Source organism: Lactuca saligna, chromosome 4, assembly GCF_052625555.1.
Source record: "Lactuca saligna cultivar CGN05327 chromosome 4, ASM5262555v1, whole genome shotgun sequence".
Classification (NCBI taxonomy): domain Eukaryota; kingdom Viridiplantae; phylum Streptophyta; class Magnoliopsida; order Asterales; family Asteraceae; genus Lactuca; species Lactuca saligna.
In genome coordinates this window covers 211,826,541-211,850,332 of record NC_136420.1, presented here as the reverse complement: position 1 = coordinate 211,850,332, position 23,792 = coordinate 211,826,541, and positions in this window count along the sequence as shown.

Sequence of the window (23,792 nt, the reverse complement as noted above, 5' to 3'; positions counted from 1 at the left end):
GCTATGCTATCCCACATGGGGTTGAGGATAAAACCCTAGAAGGTATCCAAGGCTATGAATAAGGCCTTAGGGATTCATTCCTCCTTGCTCATTCTTGGCATGATTTTTGCAGCTTCTTTCTCCATTCTTGTGGAAGAACTCTCTTTATAGTTTATCCCCTCGTAGTTATTTTTTATTCTACTCTTTTGAGTTCATTGGGTGAGAACCTAGAGAGAGATTATGGTTTAGGTCGTTATCATCCAAACAAAGTGGTACACATGAGGAGTCAAGCGCGAAGATCTTTGGTTGCAAAAGAGGTATATGATTCTTCCTTTGTATTTTTGTTTTTTATAGGGTAAATGTAATAGTATGAAACCATAAATCCATATGTTGCATGTACACTTACGAATATTGTTGTTGTTTCGATTTTTCCGCTACCTAGTTTAGAGTGTATTTGATGCTTAGAAAACCTAATAGCGGTATCAGAGCCATTGGTTCATAATTACATTCACCCTATGTCCATGTTTTCTGAAAATACTTGTTTCAAATTGAATGAAAGAAGGAAGATTGAAAAATTCGTAGCTAATAACACCTTTAATCGCTGCTAACGACGTGAGCATGACCTATTTAGGGTTTCAATATTTTTCTTCAATTTTCGAATATCAAGTTTTATTAAATATGGATAAATACCAAATGTAAATTGTTTTAAATCTGGAAAATTGATAAATATTATTTGAATATGATTATTTGAATTTGAATATTTATTTATTATTTAAATAGTGAATTTAAATATTTAATATTATTTATAATAGAGATTTATAAATTTGAATATTAATCTCTCATGTTTTATTAATTTTTATATTTCATCCTTTCAATTAATTAGAATTAATAATAGACAGCTAAATTTAAAGAGTTTTAAGTTTACCCGTTATATATATGTAAGATCCATATATATTGTATGTATAAGATAATTAGAATATGCGTCCTTGCATATTTTAAATATTGACAGTGTCAGCCTTACCATGACTAGGCTCACTCATTCCGATATAAGGGTTTAAGAAGGTCTCTATGCTTCCTAATGAGGTTGGTTTTTAATATGCTTCTCACTTACCACCCTATTGTATTTTGAGAATGGAATTACCGAAAGGGTTTGATAGTTATAATGATCAATCTAAAAGTATTCTAAATACAAGTATAAAAGAAAATCCCGTTTTATTAATTAAAACTGAATCTTATATTATCTATAAAAAATTGCACATTTTCTTTATAAATTGTTGATGGAGCTCAAGTGGTTAATTGTCATGTCAATTTGAGAGTATAGGTAGAGAATGATGTGAGACTCGCGAATCTCAAGCGTAACTTGAGTCGAGGGCCATGCAATTTTGTATGGGTGATTCACCATCTGTTCAATGATCCACTACATCCCCATCATTGAATTTGAGATGAACACAATCTGAGGTTAACATGCCATTGATAGTCAATGAAACTCAAAGATCTAGGAATTTCATGGTGATCAAAATTGACAAAGAGTTTTGTCTACCTAAATAACTTTGTGGTGTGTTTTACGACATCCTTTTACACATCATGAAGCCAAATATGGATCCTAGCCTTAATTTAATAATTTGTTTAGGGTGATTATTTATTAAGGAATTTTATACATCAAACTAATGGAAATCTTATTTTTTGTAGATGTTGATCACATTCAACAACAACAACAACAACAATCCTCCTCTTCCTCCAACTCAAAACTCAAGCTTCTCTTTGATGCTAGTTCTAAATAGGGAAAGGCTCAATAAGGATGGATCCAACTATCTTGATAGGATCAGGACCTTGAGATTCATGTTGAGATATGAGAACAAAGAGTAAGTTTTAGACGATGATGTTCCCGAACTTGGAGAGAATGCTATACCAGATGAAGTTACTGCCTACAATAATCATTATGATAAATTGACCAAAGTGGGTTGCCTTATGTTAGCAACCATGGATTCTAGCCTCCATAAGAAATTTGAAAATTAGGGTGCTCATGACATAAACCAACAACTCGAGGACATGTTCCAAGAGTAGAATAGGCAAGAACAATTTGAGATTGTTAAGTACCTCATGGCATGTAAAGAACAAGAGGGAGCTTCTATGTGTGCGCACATCCAAAAGTTGAAGTCGTACATAGACAGACTTGGGAATCTAGGTGTCGAGCTACCTAAGGAGTTGACCATTAACATGTTCTTGAATTTTCTTCATAGTTCGTATTTATAGTTTATCATGAACTTCAATATGAACAACCTTGATAAGACCTTGATTGAGTTCCGTGGTATGCTCAAGATAGCTGAGGCGAGCATGAAGAAACCCAACAACAACTCTAACCAAACTGCTCCAATCTTGGCTACTGATCATGGTTCTGCTAAAAGGAAAAGGATTTCTCATGCCAAAGGAAATGGAAAGGGAAAGTTTGGACAGTCTGACCAAGGCCCTAAGAGAAAGGTCCAAGCCGAGATAGCTCCTTCTGCTGATCTAAGTGAGGTCGTTTGTTTTTACTGCCATTCAAAGGGACATTGGAAGTGTAGTTTCCCTAAATACCTGAATAAACTTAAGAATGGCAAAGTCAAGGTGATTGGCACCTCAGGTATGTTTATGATAGAACTCCATAGTACATCTACCTCTAACTCTTGTATTCTTGATACAAGATTTGGTACTCACATTTGCTCTGATATGCAGAGACTTAGAAAAAGTAGGAAGTTGAGGCATGGTGAGCTCAACCTGATCATGGGAAACATGCGCAAGTCAGTTGTTACAAGGATTGGGAACTATGAGCTCATGGTTGGTGGTGATGTTTATCTTAGTTTACTAAATTGTTGCTTTTCAACTGATATGGCATGCACCTTTATTTATTTTCATGCACTTTATAAGGATGGTTGTCGATTTTCATTTGATAATGATAATGGTGACATTTTGGTTTATTAGAATGGTTGTTTTATTTTCAAAGCTAGTCCTTGTAAAGGTGTGTATGAAAGTGTTGTTTGCGTAGGTGAAATTGATAAACTATTAATGAATGTTGGTTCTTCTAATAGTGAATCAGATAAATCATGTTTGTGGCATTTTCGATTTGGCAATATAAACAAGAAGCGTATCACCAAGCTCCAATCGGATGGGACCTTGGAATCATTTAACCTCAAATCAGATGATGTATGCAAATCTTGCATACTTAGCATGATGACAAAGGCGCCATTCCTAGGTCACTATGAAATAAACATGGATTTGTTGGACCTCATCCACATAGATGTCTGTGGACCATTCAATCAACCAAAAGACACGGAGAAAGATATTTTGTGACTTTCAATCAACCAAAAGACACGGAGAAAGATACTTTGTGACTTTTGCTAATGATTTTAGCAGATGTGGATATATCTATCTAATCAAGCATAAGTCAGAAACCTTTGAGGTGTTCAAATAGTTTCAAAAAGAAGTAGAGAACCAATTGGGCTGAAAGATCAAGATACATTGATCCAATAGGGTGGAGAATATTTAAGTCTTGAATTCTACAATCATCTTAAGAATTATGGAATAGTTTCATAGTTGTCTCCTCCCAAAACACCATAGCTGAATGGTGTGGCTGAGAGAACAAATTAAACACTATTAAATATGGTTCGATCTATGATGAGTCAAGCTACACTTCCAATATCCTTTTGGGGGTATGCCTTAGAGACATCCATCTACATCCTAAACCTCATACCCACTAAGAAGCTAGCTAAAACACCCTCTGAGATGTGGAGTGGGACACGTCCTACTCTAACACATAAAAGTTTGGGGTTGCGAGGCTTTTGTTCATCGCGAGGTGAATGATAAGCTCGATCCCAGATCAGAGAAGTGTTACTTCATTGGTTATCCACAAAATTCCTTTGGATACTTGTTCTACAAGCCTTCTAAGAACAAGGTGTTTGTTGCTTGAAGGGGATTCTTCCTCGAGAGGGATCTCATTTCCAAAGAGGACAGTGGGAGCCATATTGACCTAGAAGAGCTTCAAGAGTCAAGTAAAGAAGAACCTTTAGTAGACACTAGCACTCAACCTAAGGTACAGCAACCTATTGAGGAACTTCAACTTGAGGCAAAGCAGCCTACTAAACAAAATGATATATCTCCACCTCCCCTTCGTAGATTCAATATAGTTTGTCTTCCTCATGAATGTTATGGTTTCCATGTGAACACAGAAGGAGACATATTGATTAGTGATCGTACACTAGTTAATATGGATGAGCCATCCAACTACAAGGAAGCGATGACAGGCCCTGAGGCTGCTAAGTGGAAGGAAAGCATGTAGAGAGAGATTCAGTCAATGTACGATAACCAAGTTTGGAATTTGGTTAATCCCACACCTGGCACCAAATTTTTTGGGTGCAAGTGGATCTTTAAGAAGAAGATTGACATGGATGGGAATGTGCACACGTTCAAGGCTAGGTTGGTTGCAAAGGGTTATAGTCAAACTCAAGGGATTGATTACGAGGAAAAAATTTCACCAGTAGCCAAGATCAAGTCTATTAGGATATTGCTTTCCATAATAGCATTTCATGATTATGAAGTATGGAAAATGGATGTGAAAACCGCTTTCCTTAATGGAAAACTTAAAGATGAAGTGTATATAGCACAACCTGAGGATTTCATAGATCCAAAATATCCAAATATAGTGTGTAAGCTTGGAAGGTCCATATATGGACTAAAACATGTGTATCGTAACTGGAACCTTTTCTTTCACGAAAAGGTCAAAGAGTTTGGATTTTTCAAGAAGTGAAGGTGAGTCCTGCATATATATCAAAGCTATTAGGTGTATTGTAGTCTTCCTAATGTTGTATGTGGATGACATACTCCTTATAGGAAATGATATCCCGACGTTTTAAGGTGTTAAAACGTGGATTGGGAGTTGTTTCGCAATGAAGCATATAGGAGAGGCTACATACATACTTGGTGTAAGAATCTATAGAGATAAATCAAAATGTCTAATAGGACTGAGCCACGGTACATACTTCGATAAGATCTTAAAGAGGTTCAAGATGCAAGATTCCAAGAAAGGTTTTCTACCTATGCAACATGGCAACAAAATGAGTAAAACTCAATGTCCTAGTTCTAGTGATGAAAGGAAAGAATGAGTTGAGTCTTATATGCTTCTGCTGTTGGATCGATCATGTATGACATGACATGTACTCGACCTGACGTATCATTTTCTATGATCATGGTGTATCATTTTTATGACAACCTAGAAGATAGTAATTGGACAAAAATAAAGAACATTTTGAAATACCTAAGAAGAAAAAAGGACTTGTTCTTGGTATATAGGGGTAAAGATGAGTTGAGAGTTATAGGTTATATAGATGCAAGTTTCCAAACTGATAGGGACAACTCATGATCACAATCTGGATGGGTATTCTTGCTTAATGGAGGAGCGGTCACTTGAAAGAGTTTCAAGCAGTGGACATTGGCAGACTCTACATGCAAGTTAGAATATATATCAGCTAGTGAAGCTGCAAAAGAAGCTACATGGTTGAAGAATTTCATTGTTGATCTTGGTGTTGTTCTGAGCATCAAGGATCCTTTGGAAATCTTCTGTGACAATGAGGGTGTAGTCACATTGACTAAGGAACCTAAGGACCATGATAACTTAAGGCATATACTAAGGAAATTCCACTATGTAAGACATCGAGTTAAGGATGGAGATATTGTCGTGAATAGGGTATCTTCAGAGGAGAATCCAACTGATCTGTTCACAAAGCCATTATAAAGGATCAAGCATGATAGTCATACTAGATCTATAGGCATTATATTTTTGATGATATGGTCTAATTGTTTGGTTGTTTAGTTTGATAATCTTTGAAACATTTAGCAGTATGAATATGTAACTAAATTGATGTTTATTTTGTGGAGACTTAATAAAGTGCTAGTGATGCTATCATTTCTATTAATTTGTTACTGTGTTTCGCTTCTGCATGTTTGGAACCCACTTCCTAAATATTAATTTACTCATACTTTCCACAGTCGGTCATACTATTGGAAGTAAGTAGTGATTCAAGAATGTCATGAGTATTAGTGGATTGCCATACTGATTGGGCATAGCATAGTGATTACGCCTACACTCGTTAGTACTTAATGAAGATTTAAGTATTGGAACAACCTGCACTTAGAGATTACTTCATAGATATAGTCATGAGTAATCCTAAGATGATAATATCTTCTATTCTTCGAACTGAGATACACATGTGGTTTTGCTCTATAATCCTGTTATGTACTGCTGTACTTCAACGTTATCCGTAACTGGTAGCTATAAAGGGTATATACATGTGTGACATGATGAAATAGACAAAAACTATGTATTCAAAGTCCATTCGTCCCTTCTGCCTTAACAGGAGAAGCGATATCTATAGGTCCCTTGATGATTTGGTGTTGACATCATGAATACTTGGCTGGGTGTTGACTGAAATTGATGTGTTCAATTTAGTTGTCAAATGCAGTTACCACAAGTCTTTATTAGGAAACATAATATTGAATTTTGAGATTGACCACTATCCATGTCTCGAATTCGTATAGATATCATGAGGATGAAGGAATATCTGATCACTTATCCAAGGGATGAAACTAATTAGATCGGTGTTCAGCAGATACATTGGATGGCTTTCTCTTTGTTGATTATTAGAGAAGTATTGGACCATATATAGTTGATGACTTGTCAAAGTGAGAGACTCTTAGAAAGTATGTCCAAGGTCATTAACTATTTGTGATATTTCTAGTAATAGCAGGGTCCTCTTAGGTTGCCCTCAAGACTCGAATTAAGTAGGATAAATAAATGAGAAATTAGTTTATTAATTATTATGGTTTAATAATTAATTAGAAACTAATTGGAAAACAATTTGGGAATTAATTAACATTATAATTAATAGAATGGTTGAATATCAATTAATCAAAAGTTGGTTAATCAAGAATATTCCATAACCCTAAAAAGAAGGGTGTAGACGAAAATTCCCTTTAGATAAGGGAAATTTCATTCTAGTGCTATCCTATCCCACATGGGCTTGAGGATAAAACCCTAGGGAATCATTCATCGCTCATTCTTGACTTGATTTTTTGCAACTTCTTTCTCTCTTCTTGTGGAAGAACTCTCCTTGTAGTTAATCCCCTCCTAGTTATTTTTGATTTTACTCTTTTGAGTTCATTGGGTGTGAACCAAGAGAAAGAGATTCTGGTTTGGGTCCTTGTGGAAATAAAATTAACTTTCCAAGAGAGAGAGATTCTGGTTTGGGTCTTTTGAGTTCATTGCCATAGTGATATATTTTTCAATTAATTATTTTATTGTTTATCATTTATATTATTAAAATATATTATAGACCCTACCACTACCCTATTTATTTTCTTTGAATGGGATATCATTTTCCTCATTTCTTCTTTAATCTCTAAACAAAATAAACCCAAAATCACTCTCCACAACAATCATTCTTCCTTTCAATGTCGTTGCCGGTTTTTATTTTCGATCAACCGCCGCAGTCTTGTATATTTCCGATCAGTCGTCGTCTTTTATGTTTCCCCTATCTCTTCTCTCAACGACGTGATGTTTCCAATTTTAAACACAACAAGCCACCACCATGGTTTTTCTAGCCTGAAACTCAACGAACGCAGCCATGTCGTTTCTGATCTGAATTGAAAAACAGTTCCATGCACCTTATGAAGCATTGCTCCATAGTTTATGTTTCCAATGAACACCAACCATGTATGTTTATATTCTCTTGTGTTCCTTCAATATACATAATTCAAATTTGATACGTTTCTTTCAAAGTTCATTGTCAATTTCAAAATTTAAATCTTCATATATATAACTTTTTTTAATCAACCCGTGTAGTATACAGGCCTTACATCTAATTATATGATAAAACTATTAATTTTTTTTTGAAGCCTAATCCTTTTTAGGAAATCCACTGCATTAGCCCATTTTATCTAACCAAAGCTCATACAATTTAGGTATCACCTAAAACTTCTCTCTCTTTCTCTTTCTCTCTCTCTCTCTCTCTCTTTCTATATATATATATATATATATATATATATATATATATATATATATATATATATATATATATATATATATATATATTATGTTGGTAGTACTTGACAATATGTCTCCAGTGACCAGCGACGATATTGCTTGCCGTCGGCGGTGATGTCTACGGTTTGAGGATTCGTTTATATCATATTGCAAGGGTGTTAGAAGATCTATGAAATTTGTATAGTGTTTGATTAATGTTATCTTATTTTTTATAATAAAATACAAGTAATTAACGAGTCAGTTTTTTTTTATCTTTCTACACAATTTTCAATATTTAATTGTTTAAAAAACTAGAATGGTATATAGTAGGTGTTTGGTAGTGTGGTGCATAAAAAAAGTACCCTATTCAAAATGGGGTTCGGAGGTGGTTGTGGCTGTTCATGAGTGAAGAGAGTGGAGAGGAAATATTATTTTATGTGAGCAAATGTAGTGTGGGTCCCACTTTATTTTTTAATTACATAAATAATAAAAAAATAAATCAGTAAGGATAGAATAGACATTACGACCTAACAAAAACATACTATCAAGATTATCCGACTTAAAAAGAAAATTTAGACACCAAACACCCAAATTCCCTCGAACCATAATGGCTATTCGTGTAATTTACTCTAAAAAACACAACGTACTTTTGGAATTTTATAGATTAGTTAGCCGAGATACCTAGCTTAAAAGTCAACAAAATGCAAGGGCTTAATAACAAAAAAAATGATACAAGGGCTGTTTTTGAACCTTTTTCCCCTGATAATCCAAAAGAGCATATAATCTTGTAGCAAAATAACACAAAGAAACCACATCAGCCATCATTAGCCCCCCCCCCCCCCCCCCCCCCCAAAAAAAAAAAAAAAAAAAAAAATTCCCAAATTATTTTCTCCTAAGATAAGATTCAAGGGGTAGCTTGTCGATTTTTGCAGCCAATATGAAATCATTTTCTGTGAGTCCACCTGTTCAAAAGTGACGATCACAGGATCCATTTGTTAGAATGGGACGACCTTATACAAAAGACAATTTCTCTCCTAGGCTGTAAGTTAGACTTGCATTGAACTAGGACTAAGATTAATTATTAATGTGATATAAAATTTCAACATTTTGTCCCACCAGAAAAGGCGGAACATGAACTCGCTCTCGATCTCTTATTATTGAAAAAAGACGAAAATGCTCTCATCATCCCCATTATAAAAAAGATGGCCCTAGAAACTTGTCTAATCCTGGACAAGCCGACAAGCTTTCTAGACTACTTTTTATGATGAGGAGATTTGCGCAAATAAGAGTTCGAGCTAGAGTTTATGTCCCACATTTCTGGGTGGGGCACAAAAATTGCATATTCTTCTGTCATACCAGATCATGTCCTAGGTAGCATAACAAACGGGCCCCAAGGAATATTTGAAGTACTTAAATTGTGCTTCGTTCGTTAAGCTTTGATATATAGATATATTATAGTTAAATGTCTTTACCACAAGCATGTGTGCAGATCTCAATTGTCACATTGTTCCATCCAACAAGATTTGGATGATGACCCGTATTTAAACAATACAATATATAAGTCCACAAAACAATTTGGAAGGTAACTAATGAAAAAAATAGAATTGGCCTATATTTATTTATTGTAAATTATAGTTTCTGTTATAATATATCTTTGAGAATATTTGATTTATACTTGTAAAAAATATTAAAATTCTCCTTTTAATTTCTTTGTTCACCGTACTTTTTTTTATAGCTGTTTTATTGTTAAACGTCATTAATCAATGACAAACAACATTTCAAGACAAATTATTAAAATTTAAAAATTATATAATCTTTATTATTGAATTTTATTGCATTTCATATCAACCAAACGTGTGCTAGATTATGATTCCTTCCAATTTAAATTCCTTTAGATTTCAATTCCTTTGACATATTCCATTCCTTCCAAAAACATTCTAGTTACCAAAGCCCTATCAGGCAGGAATGGAATTTAATTCCGATTCCAACCATATATATATATATATATATATATATATATATATATATATATATATATATATATATATATATATATATATATATATATATATATATATATATATATGAAATTTCCACTAAATCTGGTAGTATAATTATATAAAACTCAACAAAAAGTTGAGATATTTTTACTCATAAAATGTAAGTAATGGTGAAATCAAGAATTCAAAGGCTTCAATCCAATTCCATGGAGCAAAACAAACAGGCCTTTTTTAGTTTCAATAGAATGACACATTCCATTCCTTCCATTGTACCAAACACTGCCTATTTTGAAGAGTGGAATTCTTAACTTTGTGAATAAAAAACAAACGAAACAGAGACAGTATATACATATTTTTCCACAACATACTCATAATGTGAAGCAAACTCGAGATTATTGCTCAGATTTGTCAAGCTCAAGCCCTAAATTTGAAAGCAAACAATTGTAATGAAAATGAATAGGGGAATACCCTCTATAAGGTGGAAGAGAGCTCAAATGTGGTAAGCATCAGTTCTGTAGGGTTGCCGTTTTGGCGCAGATGATGGAAACAAAAAAGAAAAGGAAATTACAAAAGAACCCTTAATCTACTTCATCCACGTTCACCTTCCAGCCAAAATCGTCCTGTTCTCGGCAAAACTATGGTGGGCCCCACATCATCACATGATACATCATCTTAGAGTTGCACTTCCAAACTGGGATATCCATGATGGCATCATCCAAACTCTTTGTAGCTTTGATTTTGCGGAAATGGAAAGATTCATACAACAAGGTATACAACTGTATCCTTGATATTCGATTCCTTGAAGGATTAAGGTTAATAAAGATTGGTATTGATTATGCCCTAATGTAAGCTTTGAAGTTGCTAATGAGTATAGGTTTAATAACGTGATGTATTTCACAATCAATCTAATTCATGTAGGGAAATTCACAAGTGCTCCATCTAGTTTTTATGTGTGATCCATTGTGGATTACATTTGTTGAGTCTAAAATTATGGTTTATACTTTGTTTTTCTAGGAAAATGTATTTTTATGTTTCAGACCGTAAACAGCTCAGTGTTTATGGCCATATGAGTGTTTACGGCTGTGTGTATGTTTACGGTTGTGTTTACGGCCGTAAACCCATTTACGGCCCATATTCCCCACGTATATATAAGTGTTAGGGGCAAGGAGTGGGAAGTGAGTTGACAGCCAAGTGAGAGAAGAGATGAACTTAAGTGTGTGTAAGTTGTGTGTGAATCTTGTATTTAGATCTACATTCTAATCAAATCATACAAGATTCATCTTCTTCTTCTTCTCTTTCTTTTTTATTTTGATCTGGCATCACCCGTTTGATTGAGATTTCACACCATCAAACAGATCTGATTGATACACAAACAAATTGGAGGCTTACAAGTGGTATGATATCAACAAGTTGTCTCTTGAAACTCTGAAAGTTGTAGTCGCTTCTTTGGGTTATGGCCCAAACAATGTTTTTTTTTTCTACACTTGTAACACCGATGAGGCCTTGGATTGGGGACTAGAGGGAGACTTTTACTACTTTCACGAAACTATTAGAAAATACTTCAAGGTTCTTTAATATGTTTTTCTTGAACAAAGTTAACAAATGGTTACATCTTTCTATCTAAACTCTCCAAGCAAAAAGATTGATGAGTTAATTTTATAAGGGTTGTGCTATAAATATCTCCCCTTCACTCATATATAGTGTCACATCAGTAGGGATACATGAACACTATTACACTCACATGTAAGGGGGGGGGGGTACCTAACTACCTGTAGAATTGCCTTTTACAATTGCTAGAAAACAAATCATCAACACTTAAGACGAGACAATAGAGTTTGTGATGGAGAAGTATGGTGTGTGAATCTTGAAGACCAAATTACAAGAAGGAATCAATTTGACAATAGCAACGATATGCATCTGACACATCTGATTTTCTTAAAATAGGGGTGGAAGAAAGAAACACGGGAACAAGGATGGAAGACCGAAACACATGAACATACGAAGATATGATGGTTTGCGTGTAACTTGTAACTTCTTGTTGTTAATTTAGTCACTAAAAAGGGTTGATCAGAAAACAACTATTATTCGATGTTAGAGGGACCAAATAAACACATGACCCTTCAGAGCATCTCCAATGGTTGAACTATGTATGTTATAGCTTGAAATTATTGTTACATCATCATTCTATTAACTTTAATCTCTAAATAAATGGTATTTCCAATGGTTAACCTCTTCCACTAACTTTTTCTTTAAATTTAACTAATATATCATTATCTATTTAAAATATTCTATATAACTCGTTCCATTTAGTTAGTCATTTTTAAACACATATTATATTAAACACATTTTTATAATACCTCTATAAGTTTGTAAGATGTCATAAAATATTTGATAGATAAATTAAATAAAGTGATAAATCAAATTAACTATTAAATAAAAAAATAAATTGAAAACTAAAATATAATAAAGGGGTAAATTAGAATATAATTAAAAGATGAAAGGGTAAAATATACAAAAGGTTAAATTATTGACCACTCAATATATTAAGTGGTCAACAAAAATAAATAAAAAAAAATAATGTATTTCAATAGGAATAAGTGTTCATTTATAAAAGAAAAAATAATAATTTATAAAAAAAACTCTGGAGATGCTTTCACTTTATATAATCATAACCATTTACACAAACTCATGAAATTTCGACGGACAAAAGTGTCATTTTCCCTAAAACCGTGATATAGTTTGGTTTTTCAAATTTGAGTAGTTTTAAAAGAGAAGAACCGATGGAATTTATGTTTATTTTGGACTTATAGTAAATCAAAACAAATATAAAGCATGTTGGATGCAAAACTTTTTATGAAAAATGAATGTTTTCAAGATCTATTAATGACGTGATTTTTTACATCATTACAATTAGTATCCACGTGCCTTGAAATCTGATCGGTTCAAGAAAAGATAATAATTTAATAAATTTTACACAATTCGATCAAAGATTTGGGTTTTTAGTAAGTTTCACATGTTTTTGGAATGGTGTTCTTATTTTCCAGCCGTTTATTTTGAGAAAGTTCGGGATATAACAAAAAAAAAAAGAATTGGTTTAAAGAAAATAATCATGAAAAAAAGGATTTCGGAAAATGACCAAAGGATCCGCAGAGCACCCTCTGCGGATCTCTCTACAGCTCCGCAGATCCCTCTACAGCTCTGCGGAATGTGAGTTTTTTGATTTTTAAATGTTTTTTTCTTTTTTTCGTTTTTTTTGTGTTTATTTTCGTTTATTAATATTAATTTTTTAATTTTTTTAAATATACTAATACCTTATGTGATTATTATGTAAAAAATTTGATAAAAAATGTTAAAAATAATAAAATATTTAAAAGATCCGCAGAGCACCCTCTACGGATCTATTAAACGCTCTGTGGATCCTCTACAACTCTGCGAAATCTTTGTTTTTTGATTTTTTTTTAATTTTTTTTTACGTTGATTTTCGTTTATTAATATTAGTTTTTTAAAATACATTAATGCCTTATGTGATTATAAACAAATGTTAAAAATAATGAACTTAGGATCCGCAGAGCACCATTTGCATATCCATTAAAGACTCTGCGGATCCTCTAAACTCTGCGAAATCTTTATTTTTTGATTTTTATTTTTTAGATTTTTAGATTTTTATTTTTATTTATATTTATTTATTTATTTATTTTTATTTTTTTTGCGTTCATAACCCATAGGATGTTATAGTATACAAAACCCATCACTGTATTATGCTTTTAATCTATAGAAGATTATAAATAATTTCCTTTATTATATATATATATATATATATATATATATATATATATATATATATATATATATATATATATATAGGTACCCATCAGGGTCGGTTTTAGGTACAGGTATGGGTACCCGACATGTAGAACCATTCCCATCCCCATCTTCGATTTGTATATTTAGGTAATACCCATCCTTATCCTTGTCCCCATCCCCGGTCAAATCGGGGATTTTCAGGTTAACTCAGGTTAGGATTTTGGGTACCCATCGGGTACAAGTTTTTTTTGCCATCTCTACCTACACAGATATGTAGGAGACGTTAAACACGAAGTTTGTATGCGAGAGATACGAATTATTAAAGTTTAATTTTTACCCACGCACGCACAACGCATCTAACAACATGATTCATTATGATACAGATGGCATGGCACGTGGAGAGAGGAACACGTAGCATATCCCTGTGGTTCACATGGAATTGCAAGGTGCGCGATCCAAACATTGCTATAAATATCAAGTACTGACAGTTCAATTCCCCACTCCTCAAAAAACCTCTCTCAATTTCTCTTGATTTCCGTGTCACTGATCCCGAGCGCCTCCCAAGTTACAGACTCCCAAATTCTACCCTACATCAAGAGTGAGTTCACAACCCCACTTTATGTTTTTCATACATTTTCAAGGGGGGGGGGGGGGGGGGGATACATGTTATATCACAACTATTTTTCATAATTATTACTAACGGTAATATTAGTTATATAATTATGCTTAGAACATTAGGATACTATTATGCATGGTAGATATCCTACCCAACTTTTATGGATAATATTATGCTTAGATGTTACACTAACTCAAACACTCAGAAATTATGCATACCCATTTGTTATGCAGATGAAACATTTTACCTAGCTGTTACGCTATCCAATCTATAGCCACCATTTGGATAATTTTATACCTAGTGGTTACATTGCCCAAATACCCAATTAAACTGAATATATATATATATATATATATATATATATATATATATATATATATATATATATATATATATATACACACACACACACACACAAAAAAAAAAAAAAAAAAGAATATCAACACGACCGACCAGTGGAGGCTATACATAAATAAGTGTTAGATAAGACACAATTTATCTCTTACATAAACAACCTTTAGCTAGCCCCGAACTATAATTGTTAAATCTTAATTGAGTGGGAATGATATGTATAGATCTATACGGGATTGACACTCCCACATGTAGTTGCTAGCTACAACATGACAACAAGTCGAAGCAAACATAACCTTCTAAACTATTTTCGACGTCCGATGAAGTGTCGCAGTTTATAGGGATTATTCTACATAGTCATAGTTCAATTATAGGAACTCATCATAACATTGTTAACCTAATATATCTAAAAACTACTACTGGGAAATAAGCCTATGAATGTAGCGATAGAGCACAAACTCAAGTACGCGAGTTTAGGCTAACAACAACGTTGACATAAAAACACCCTACAATACGTTATAAAGTATACAAAACATGTCCACCCACCAACATTATGTTGACCTTTCAAACCACATTTATTCTCAGGAGAATGAGTTTAGAAGACGATGGGCATGATTCTAGTGATGCAACTAGAATTATGTATTTTATAATTGTAGCTCGCTTTGGTAACGTGCTTGTACCTTGGACACCTATTTGATATATATATTATTTAGTGAATAAAATGTAAAGTATGCATAATATTTATATGTATTCTTCAATATAATCTATTGAATTGAGATCAACATCTTAACGTCGCACAACCAGACATTTCCACTATTGGTAAGGGGTATAACGAATTGGTATCAGAGCTATAGGTTATAGTAAACTAGTAATTACTTAGGAACTATGATTATAACATACGGAACACACTCTAATAATGTTTAACCCTTAAGACTAATTAGTTAAAATCATTATTATTAATTACCTAACCGATAGACTACTTATGGGACATATATCTAGTTTGAACTGTCGCATAAGTTGCTGGATTTCAGAAATATTATATGCTAAAATGATCCTACCCTTTGACACTTCTCAGCTGGTCGACCCTTACTTGATAGTCTTGAATTATAGAACCAAAAATTAATAAAATACACTCAAATAAAAAAAATTTAAAGATATAGAGTAATATATAGACTCACATAAACATATCTACTCATCACAACACAAATCCACGAAATCATAACTCAATACTTTAGGTCAAAAACAATATCTAGTGTTAGTATAGTACAACGACCGTACCACAACTAGACCTAGAATATGCAACTAAGTTTTATTATGGTTCAAAAAACATACAACTCAACTCAGATATATGATATTTGGCAATCTAAACGCTTGAGGAATTCTGGGTTGGATACTACACTTGGGAATTCATTGTGACTTAAAGATTTGCCACCTTTAGGATTCTTCTCTTACAGACATCTACATTTGAGAATTCTTACTATTCAAGACTTAGGAGTTCTAGGTACTATCTATTACATACTTATATGTGACAACCCGATATTTCAACTATATGTAAACGACCTAAAAAGTCAAGTATTGTAACCATGTTCGTTATAATAAAATTAACTTCGAAAATAAAATATCCAAAAATCACTAATTAAATTACCTATTATGTTAGATGTCATTAAACCGTGATCGTACGTAAAAATAATGCCCAAACCCGACTTCGTATAAGAAAGTTAGGAATTTTCCAAGTTCGACTTAACGACAGACGGCTAAAAACTCGAATCGGAGATCGAGCGAATTTTGGCCGGAATGACCTAAACGAGAATCGAAGGTCTCGACAATGGTATTTCAGCGGTAAAAAGTCTGGCAAAAACTGACGTCAGATAAAGAAGTTATGAATTTCTAAAGAAATTTTCTTACCGCGACATTTTAAAAATAAATAATAAAAATAATTTCAAAATTTTTCGACGGGATCTAAACGAAAGTTGTAGAGTATGGTCTCACCTTCGCGTGGATATAAAGAACGTCGAAAACGGAGTTCGTATGAAGAAGATATGAATTTTTGAAGTTTATTAAATAATTAAAATATAAAGTTTAATTAGAACCCTTGGTATTATCCGAAGGGGAGTCATCAGATAGGGTCGAGTTACGCCCAGCGTACGCGAGGCCTTGGCCTCGGATCGTCCGCGTTGCGCCCTATGCGAGGCTATGCCCCGTCCCATCCGAGCTCCGAGGCAGTCGAGGATTTCGGTCATGCGTGACACACGCGTACGCCCAACGTTGTAACAACCCGGAATTTCCAGGTATTCATTATTGGCTTATTTTTGGAAATTGTGGGTGGACTCGGCGAGTTGGAGCTCAAACTCACCGAGTAGGATCGCGGTTTTGGGCACGGGTTCGCGTCTGGACTCGGCGAGTCCAAGAGTGGACTCGGCGAGTCCACGCTGTGTAATGAAACCCTAATTCCCGGGGTTTGAGACCTATTTAAAGGGCCTTTTGGCCGTCATTTGTGCTCACCAATCCATAGAGAGAAACCCTAGAGTGCTTGAGCGTTTTGAGAGAGAAAGGAAGCCATTCTTGACCTTTGTGGTGTTATTTAGCAAGGAGAAGGAGGTCATAACCAAGAGGAAGCATAGGAGATTGCTCTACTGTGGATTTGAAGCTCAGATCTTCGAACTTGAGGTATTATTTCAACTCATCTTCTGTTTTATGAAGTATATTTGGATTTAGGGTTTCTTGTGGCCTTTGTTGGGTTGATTTGATGCCAAATAGTCCCTTTCTAATGATTGAGGCTTTGGATCTGGATCCATAGAGGTCCAGAGAGCCTCACTCATCAAGCTTTATGAAGAGCAATGGAGATTATGACCTTGAGTTGTGGTATTTGGGACTAAATCATCATATATGGTCATATACATGTTGTATGCACATCAAGATAGTGACTTTACGTGCTAAATAAGCTTGGAAGGACTGGATCTATGAGTTAGTGGATCGGATCTGACCTTAGGAGCGAGTTTGAGTCATTGCATGGCATGGACTCGCCGAGTCCAAAGAACAGACTCGGCGAGTAGCATGAATATTGCCCAGCACCACACAGCGAGTGGTCTTGCCGAGTTAAGGGCTTGACTCAGTGAGTCGGGGAGAGTCAGAGTGGGTTGACAGGTGGACTGAGTCAAGCTGGGACTCGCCGAGTTGTTCTTGAGACTCGACGAGTTGAGTCGTGGTGGCCCCACAACTCATGCCAGGTGGAACTCGTCGAGTTAGGAGAATACTCGACGCGTCAAGAGAGGATCCCAGGGAAATCAGTGTATACGCTTAGACTCGCCGAGTCGCTATAGTGCACTCGCCGAGTCCGGTCAAAGTTGACCGTTGACCATTGACTAGTGTTGACCTATGTTGACTTGTTAAGGGATAGTCAACCTTAGTTGGGAAAGTGTTAATTAGAGATGTATTGTGTTATAGGAGGACTATAGCTCGGGAGATCGAGCACTAGTGATTTCAGGGATTTAAGAATTACCGAGATACGCAAGGTGAGTCTTCTCACTATACTTTACCTTGAGTAGGTAACCAGAGTTATGTGACAGAGTATTTGTATGCTATGTATGTTATGTGTTGTACTGCATTATTTCTATGTGATTTATGCTGTTCATGTTTACAAAGTTAGAACCGGAAGGATCACAGAGTTAGAACCTGAGGGTTCACAGAGTTTGGGTGAACGGACCCACAAAGTTATAGCCTCGAGTGGCTAATATGTGTTATATGTGGTATTTTGGGGAGCTCACTAAGCCTTGTGCTTACAGTGTTTGATGTTATTTGTTTCAGGTACTAGTGATGACCGCGGGAAGGCGCTGGCTTGATCAGTACACACGCATAGGATTTATGATTTTGAGATCTTGGGATTTTGTATTACTTGGATTGAATGATTAAATATGGTTGTTTTCTGTATATTAAATGAATTATGTTTTATAAAAATTTGAAAATTTTGTTTTGAAATTTACGGTGTTACAATTTGGTATCAGAGCCTTGGTTTGAGGGATTCGGGTACACCTTCGGGAGTATTTGAACTCAAACTGAGGATTTGGAAAATATTTTCAAAAAGAAAAAAAAACAAAATTTTCTAAAAGTAAAAGATTTCTCGAGAAATTTAGAGGAGAAACGTGTGTACGATCAGTCAGCGCCCGAACGGTGATTTCCCAAAATACCCTTATATTATATGCTTATGAGATTGTTATGATGTATTCTCTTGCTAAAGTAGGCTAGGTATTCCTATTAGAACTAGAGTGCCCTGATTTGTGATGCCTTAGCCTAGGGAGAGGTGAGTTGCTATGAGATGTTTGAGAGAGAATAGGTAGCAGCGAGGAGCTTATGAGACATCTGTTAGAAAGTAATAGAGTACTTGGAAATTGGGATTCGAAGAGGAGGATTTGGGGTGTATACTGAAACGGTGTGGACAATAGTATTAGGCCCGTACTACTGAAAGCACCGGGGCGGTGTACGGTCCGAGTAAGAATCTTCGAAATGCCAAGGATCAAGGAGGGATGAGTTGTCGAGTGTGAGTATGCTCGAGCGGATTCTAATTTATCATATGTTGTATTTCAGAGGTTGATCATGGTGAGGACACGTCATATGTCGGAGGGTGTCGGGGCTAGTGATGAGGAGATCCGACAGATCATTCATGAGGAGGTGGTTGCGGTCATCAGGGCAGAGATTCCAGAGATGTTCGGGTCTATTAAGACCGTGCTGATTGAGACTTTCGACGAGCGTTATGCTGCTCTTTCTGAGGCTGCTGTTGCGGCGGCCTATGCAACTTTTGCTGCTGCTAGGCCGCAGGGTGGTGACGCGTTGCTGTTCCGGGAGTTCAACAACACGAAACCACCACAATTTGATGGGACCCAGGACCCGGTGGCGGATATGAGATGGATTTCTGACATAGAGGGGTGTTTCTTCACTTGCTCATCTCCTGACCATTTGAGAGTACGGTTCGCGTTGAACCAGCTTCGCTTGGGAGCGAAGGACTGGTGGAAGTTTTGTTGGGTTATGAGCATTCTAACACTCCTAAGTGTACATGCAACCCTAAATACCTTGGATCTATGTTTTCTCTATTATACATGCAAATATGAACATCCAAGGTATTATCCTAATCTAGCATACAAAACTATCAATATAACAAGATAGAACACATACCTCTTTGATGTAGAATGTCTTCATGAAGCTTGAGTGCCTAGTGCCCCAAGTGTGACACCTCAAATGGTTCACACAACACCAAATACACTTGGAATAACTTGAGAGAATTCTACACTTCATAAAATCGGCTAGCCCTCTCTAGAATAATCTAGTGGCCGATTTTGGTCAAGAATAATATCTATATATAGTGTTACAATTAGGGTAAACTCTAATTGTCATGACTTTCCATTTCCTTGGATCCATGGGTTCAAATACACCATGGAGCATCCAAGGAGCATCATATGGGTTTTGGCCCAACTAGATAATCCATGGAGCATTAGCCCACTATACAAGTATGGATGATTTACACAATCAACCCATATATTTAATTAGTCTTCTTTTGATCACTTAATTAATCCTAGATTAATTCTTGATCAATACTAATTAAATAATCTTATTATTCTTATTATTAATATACTAGAACTTATAATATATTAATAACCATAAGTGTCTTATTTCTCTCATTATAGTCTATCCAAGTGCATGATGCCATGCAACCCAAATGGACCATGCCGGGTCGGGTCAAGTCTTACCAATTATAGTTATGGACTTAGACATTAATCCAACAGTCTCCCACTTGGATAAGTCTAAAACTATTATTGAGTATGACTTTAGGAACCAACTGGCAATCGTAGCTCTCAAAAGTTTCTGTCGAACTCTGACCTTGTAGATGAACTCTGATCTTGTCAATGACTTGTCCATTAGATAAGGGATCATATATTCCTCCATTCTAGATATCATATGGACTGAGATATGGATTATCATCATTCTCTCTGTCCATTAGTTGTTTCCCGATTTTCGATTTATGACGACTGACTAATTGAACAAATCAAATCAGTCCTGGCCCGGCCGAGCACTTCCATTTGTCATCATCAAATCATCGAGGGGCCCACAGATATCGCTTTTATCCCGAAGGTAAAAGGAATGGATAAACTTCGACTCATATTGCTTATTCTACTACTTGTTGAATCATACACAAAGACACGTTTAATAACATCGAGTTACCAATGCGTTTCGTGTAATCAATGTACTATCAACTCATAGTAACAACTCATATCTCTAGGTTTGAAGAATATAGGATATTATCGTCTCATGATCACTCGTGATAAAATCCATGAAGTGATTCCAATGAGCGCGGGTTGAATCCAATACTCAGAACTTATGAGCACTCATGAGTGTTGTAGCCCTTTGTCCAACATCTTAGACCTCTACAAGCCAACCCATGACAGTCTTAATTCATATCTACTTCCAACATATGACCGACTGTGGATGGTTTGAATAACTTAGTCATTCCGGAAGAATAACCTAGTTTATTCGGGAAGTCAAAACATGCAAAGTGAAACACAATAATAATTGAATCCAATATGGTCTCAGAACTTATGAATATAAATAAAACACTTTTTATTTATCACCATATGATTACACATTATTTATTGTATATTGTTTCAGCTATCAACATTATTCTTGAATTTAAAACAATAGTTGTCCCATGCTCCAAGCATGTACACTATGTTTTCTAAACACTAGTCATGCCATACACCAAGTATGCATACTATGATTGTCTATGATCTTTACTTTGTGAACTAGATCAATTGAACATAATCTTCAATGATTCTCTTTTCACACTCTCAAATCCTTACTGCAAATGCAAGAATTCCAAATTCATGTCATTTACTGAAATCTGTTAGATTCTAAACTTATATGCATTGATCCTCTTGTAATGATTATGCACAAAGTCAGAAAGACTTGGCAACAATCATTACAGAGTATTCCAAAGGAGATCAGCTCCTTAGAAACATCCTTCTTGCATTAAGTTTCCTAATCTTAAACAGATTGGAAAAATTCTAACTTTGAAACATTTCCAGATTCCATTTTGACTATCACTTCTGAACAAGAGTTGCCTCCTTACAGATTATGTCAATATGGTCCTTCTAGAATTATCACTATACTTCCAATTGTCCTTGAGAAACCAGTCTTTGGTAAACCTTAGATTGTCCTCGACAATTGTTTAATCCTTTTAGTCATATCCAGTTCTAAACCTTTTCCCTTCTTAATGCCTTAGGCATTTGGAAAATTTTAGAAAGGATGAATATAGCACATGTAATCGATCCTATATCCGAAGCATATGGGACACGATTCATGATGTCTCACATAAAGACTAAACCAGTCTTTTGCTATAACAATTTCATTTCTATTTGCCAAGTTCTCATAATTCGATTATGATTACGGATTTAATCGAATTTAAGAACGCAAATAATGGACCCATATACAGAATTTCCTTATGTTGAGCCATTCCAACATGAAATTCATATATATCCTTGACTAAATGATTAAAACCTCACAATCTAAGTTTATAGATTTGAGATGAAGTATAATTTCCTCTCCCTTAATTATAGCAAAACAACTTTTTCCCAATTGAAACCTTTTGTTTTCTATAATTAACATTGCTAGCTTGCAATACTTATCATAATTATCATGCTCCCACTAACATGATGATTATTAGCATAACACTTATGCTCCCACTAGCTTTGACATGTACTCAGAAAGCTCGACTTCTAGAAATCAATACTTTATTGACTTTCTGACCAAAGTTCAGATTTCTGATACTAGATTGTTTTGATAAGACTTTATCAAAAAACATACACCTTCCCTTAGATAGCACATTTGTGTGTCTAAACAATTATGAAGAGGGATGCCGTAATCATAATGGTTAGACCTTTTTGCCACTTCTCACAAGTCCAAGTTAGTGTGCCGGTAAACCACACACGCTCCACTAACGACTTTGAGAATGCAAATATCCCAATTGCTATCTAGCTAAAATCTACTTAGTGGAAGTGTTTCCTCACCATCATTTTCATGAATCAGAGAGAAACCTTATGACACTTAGATTTATTGGTGTATGAGTTCCTACCCATATGAATTTGTCAAAACCATAATCACAAGACAAGGATAATGACAAATCCAAAACCATATGGATTGAACTCAATCTTAATTTCTTGCCACCTGGCAGCTCAAGGGCCTACCATTGCTTCCAAGTTGTTGTGCAACACATTGAGAACTCTAAGAACTCATATGCAAAGCCAACTTTAACTAGAATGGGCACAGAATATGTCAACACGATAGGTTATAAACCTCAAGTCGTGTGCTAGTGAAGAACTTCAGGTTTCATTCTTGATTAGTTCTTGAGAATTTCAAGACCTTTAAGACTCCCACTGTCCTCTTGACCTATAAGACTCCCTTGTCAAACATCCAAGAGATAGTGCGGATTCTAATCAAGACAAACACTTCACACAATTGGCCTTAGTTGGTCTTTGTTTTATCCAAAACATCACAACTTACCAATTTCAAATGTACAAGAGTAGAAAACTTTTACTCTTACATTTGATAAGTGTTTTAAACCTTCTTTAAGACATGTCACTCAAATTACAATCTTGGAGTACGACTCTAAGACTTGTATTGGAACGAAGTATGACTCATCTTCTTGATTTAATCATTTCAACAATTCAAGATCCCTTCTTCTTAGTCATAAGAATGCACTAAGACTTCCTTAGAGAACTAATTTTGATATGGTTTCTTAATCATTAAGATGATCACAAAACTGATACTAAAGTACTCTCCCATCTTTTCAGATTTGAGAAACTTTTATCCTTCTGCCTAATTTGATTCTTCTTATCCGCTCTGCTATGCATTGGAACCTTTTCCAATGTCTCAGAGTTACACTTAAGCTTGTAAGTATAATCATATTTACTGAACTCTAGTAAAATATGACGAATAGCCTTATATCTTT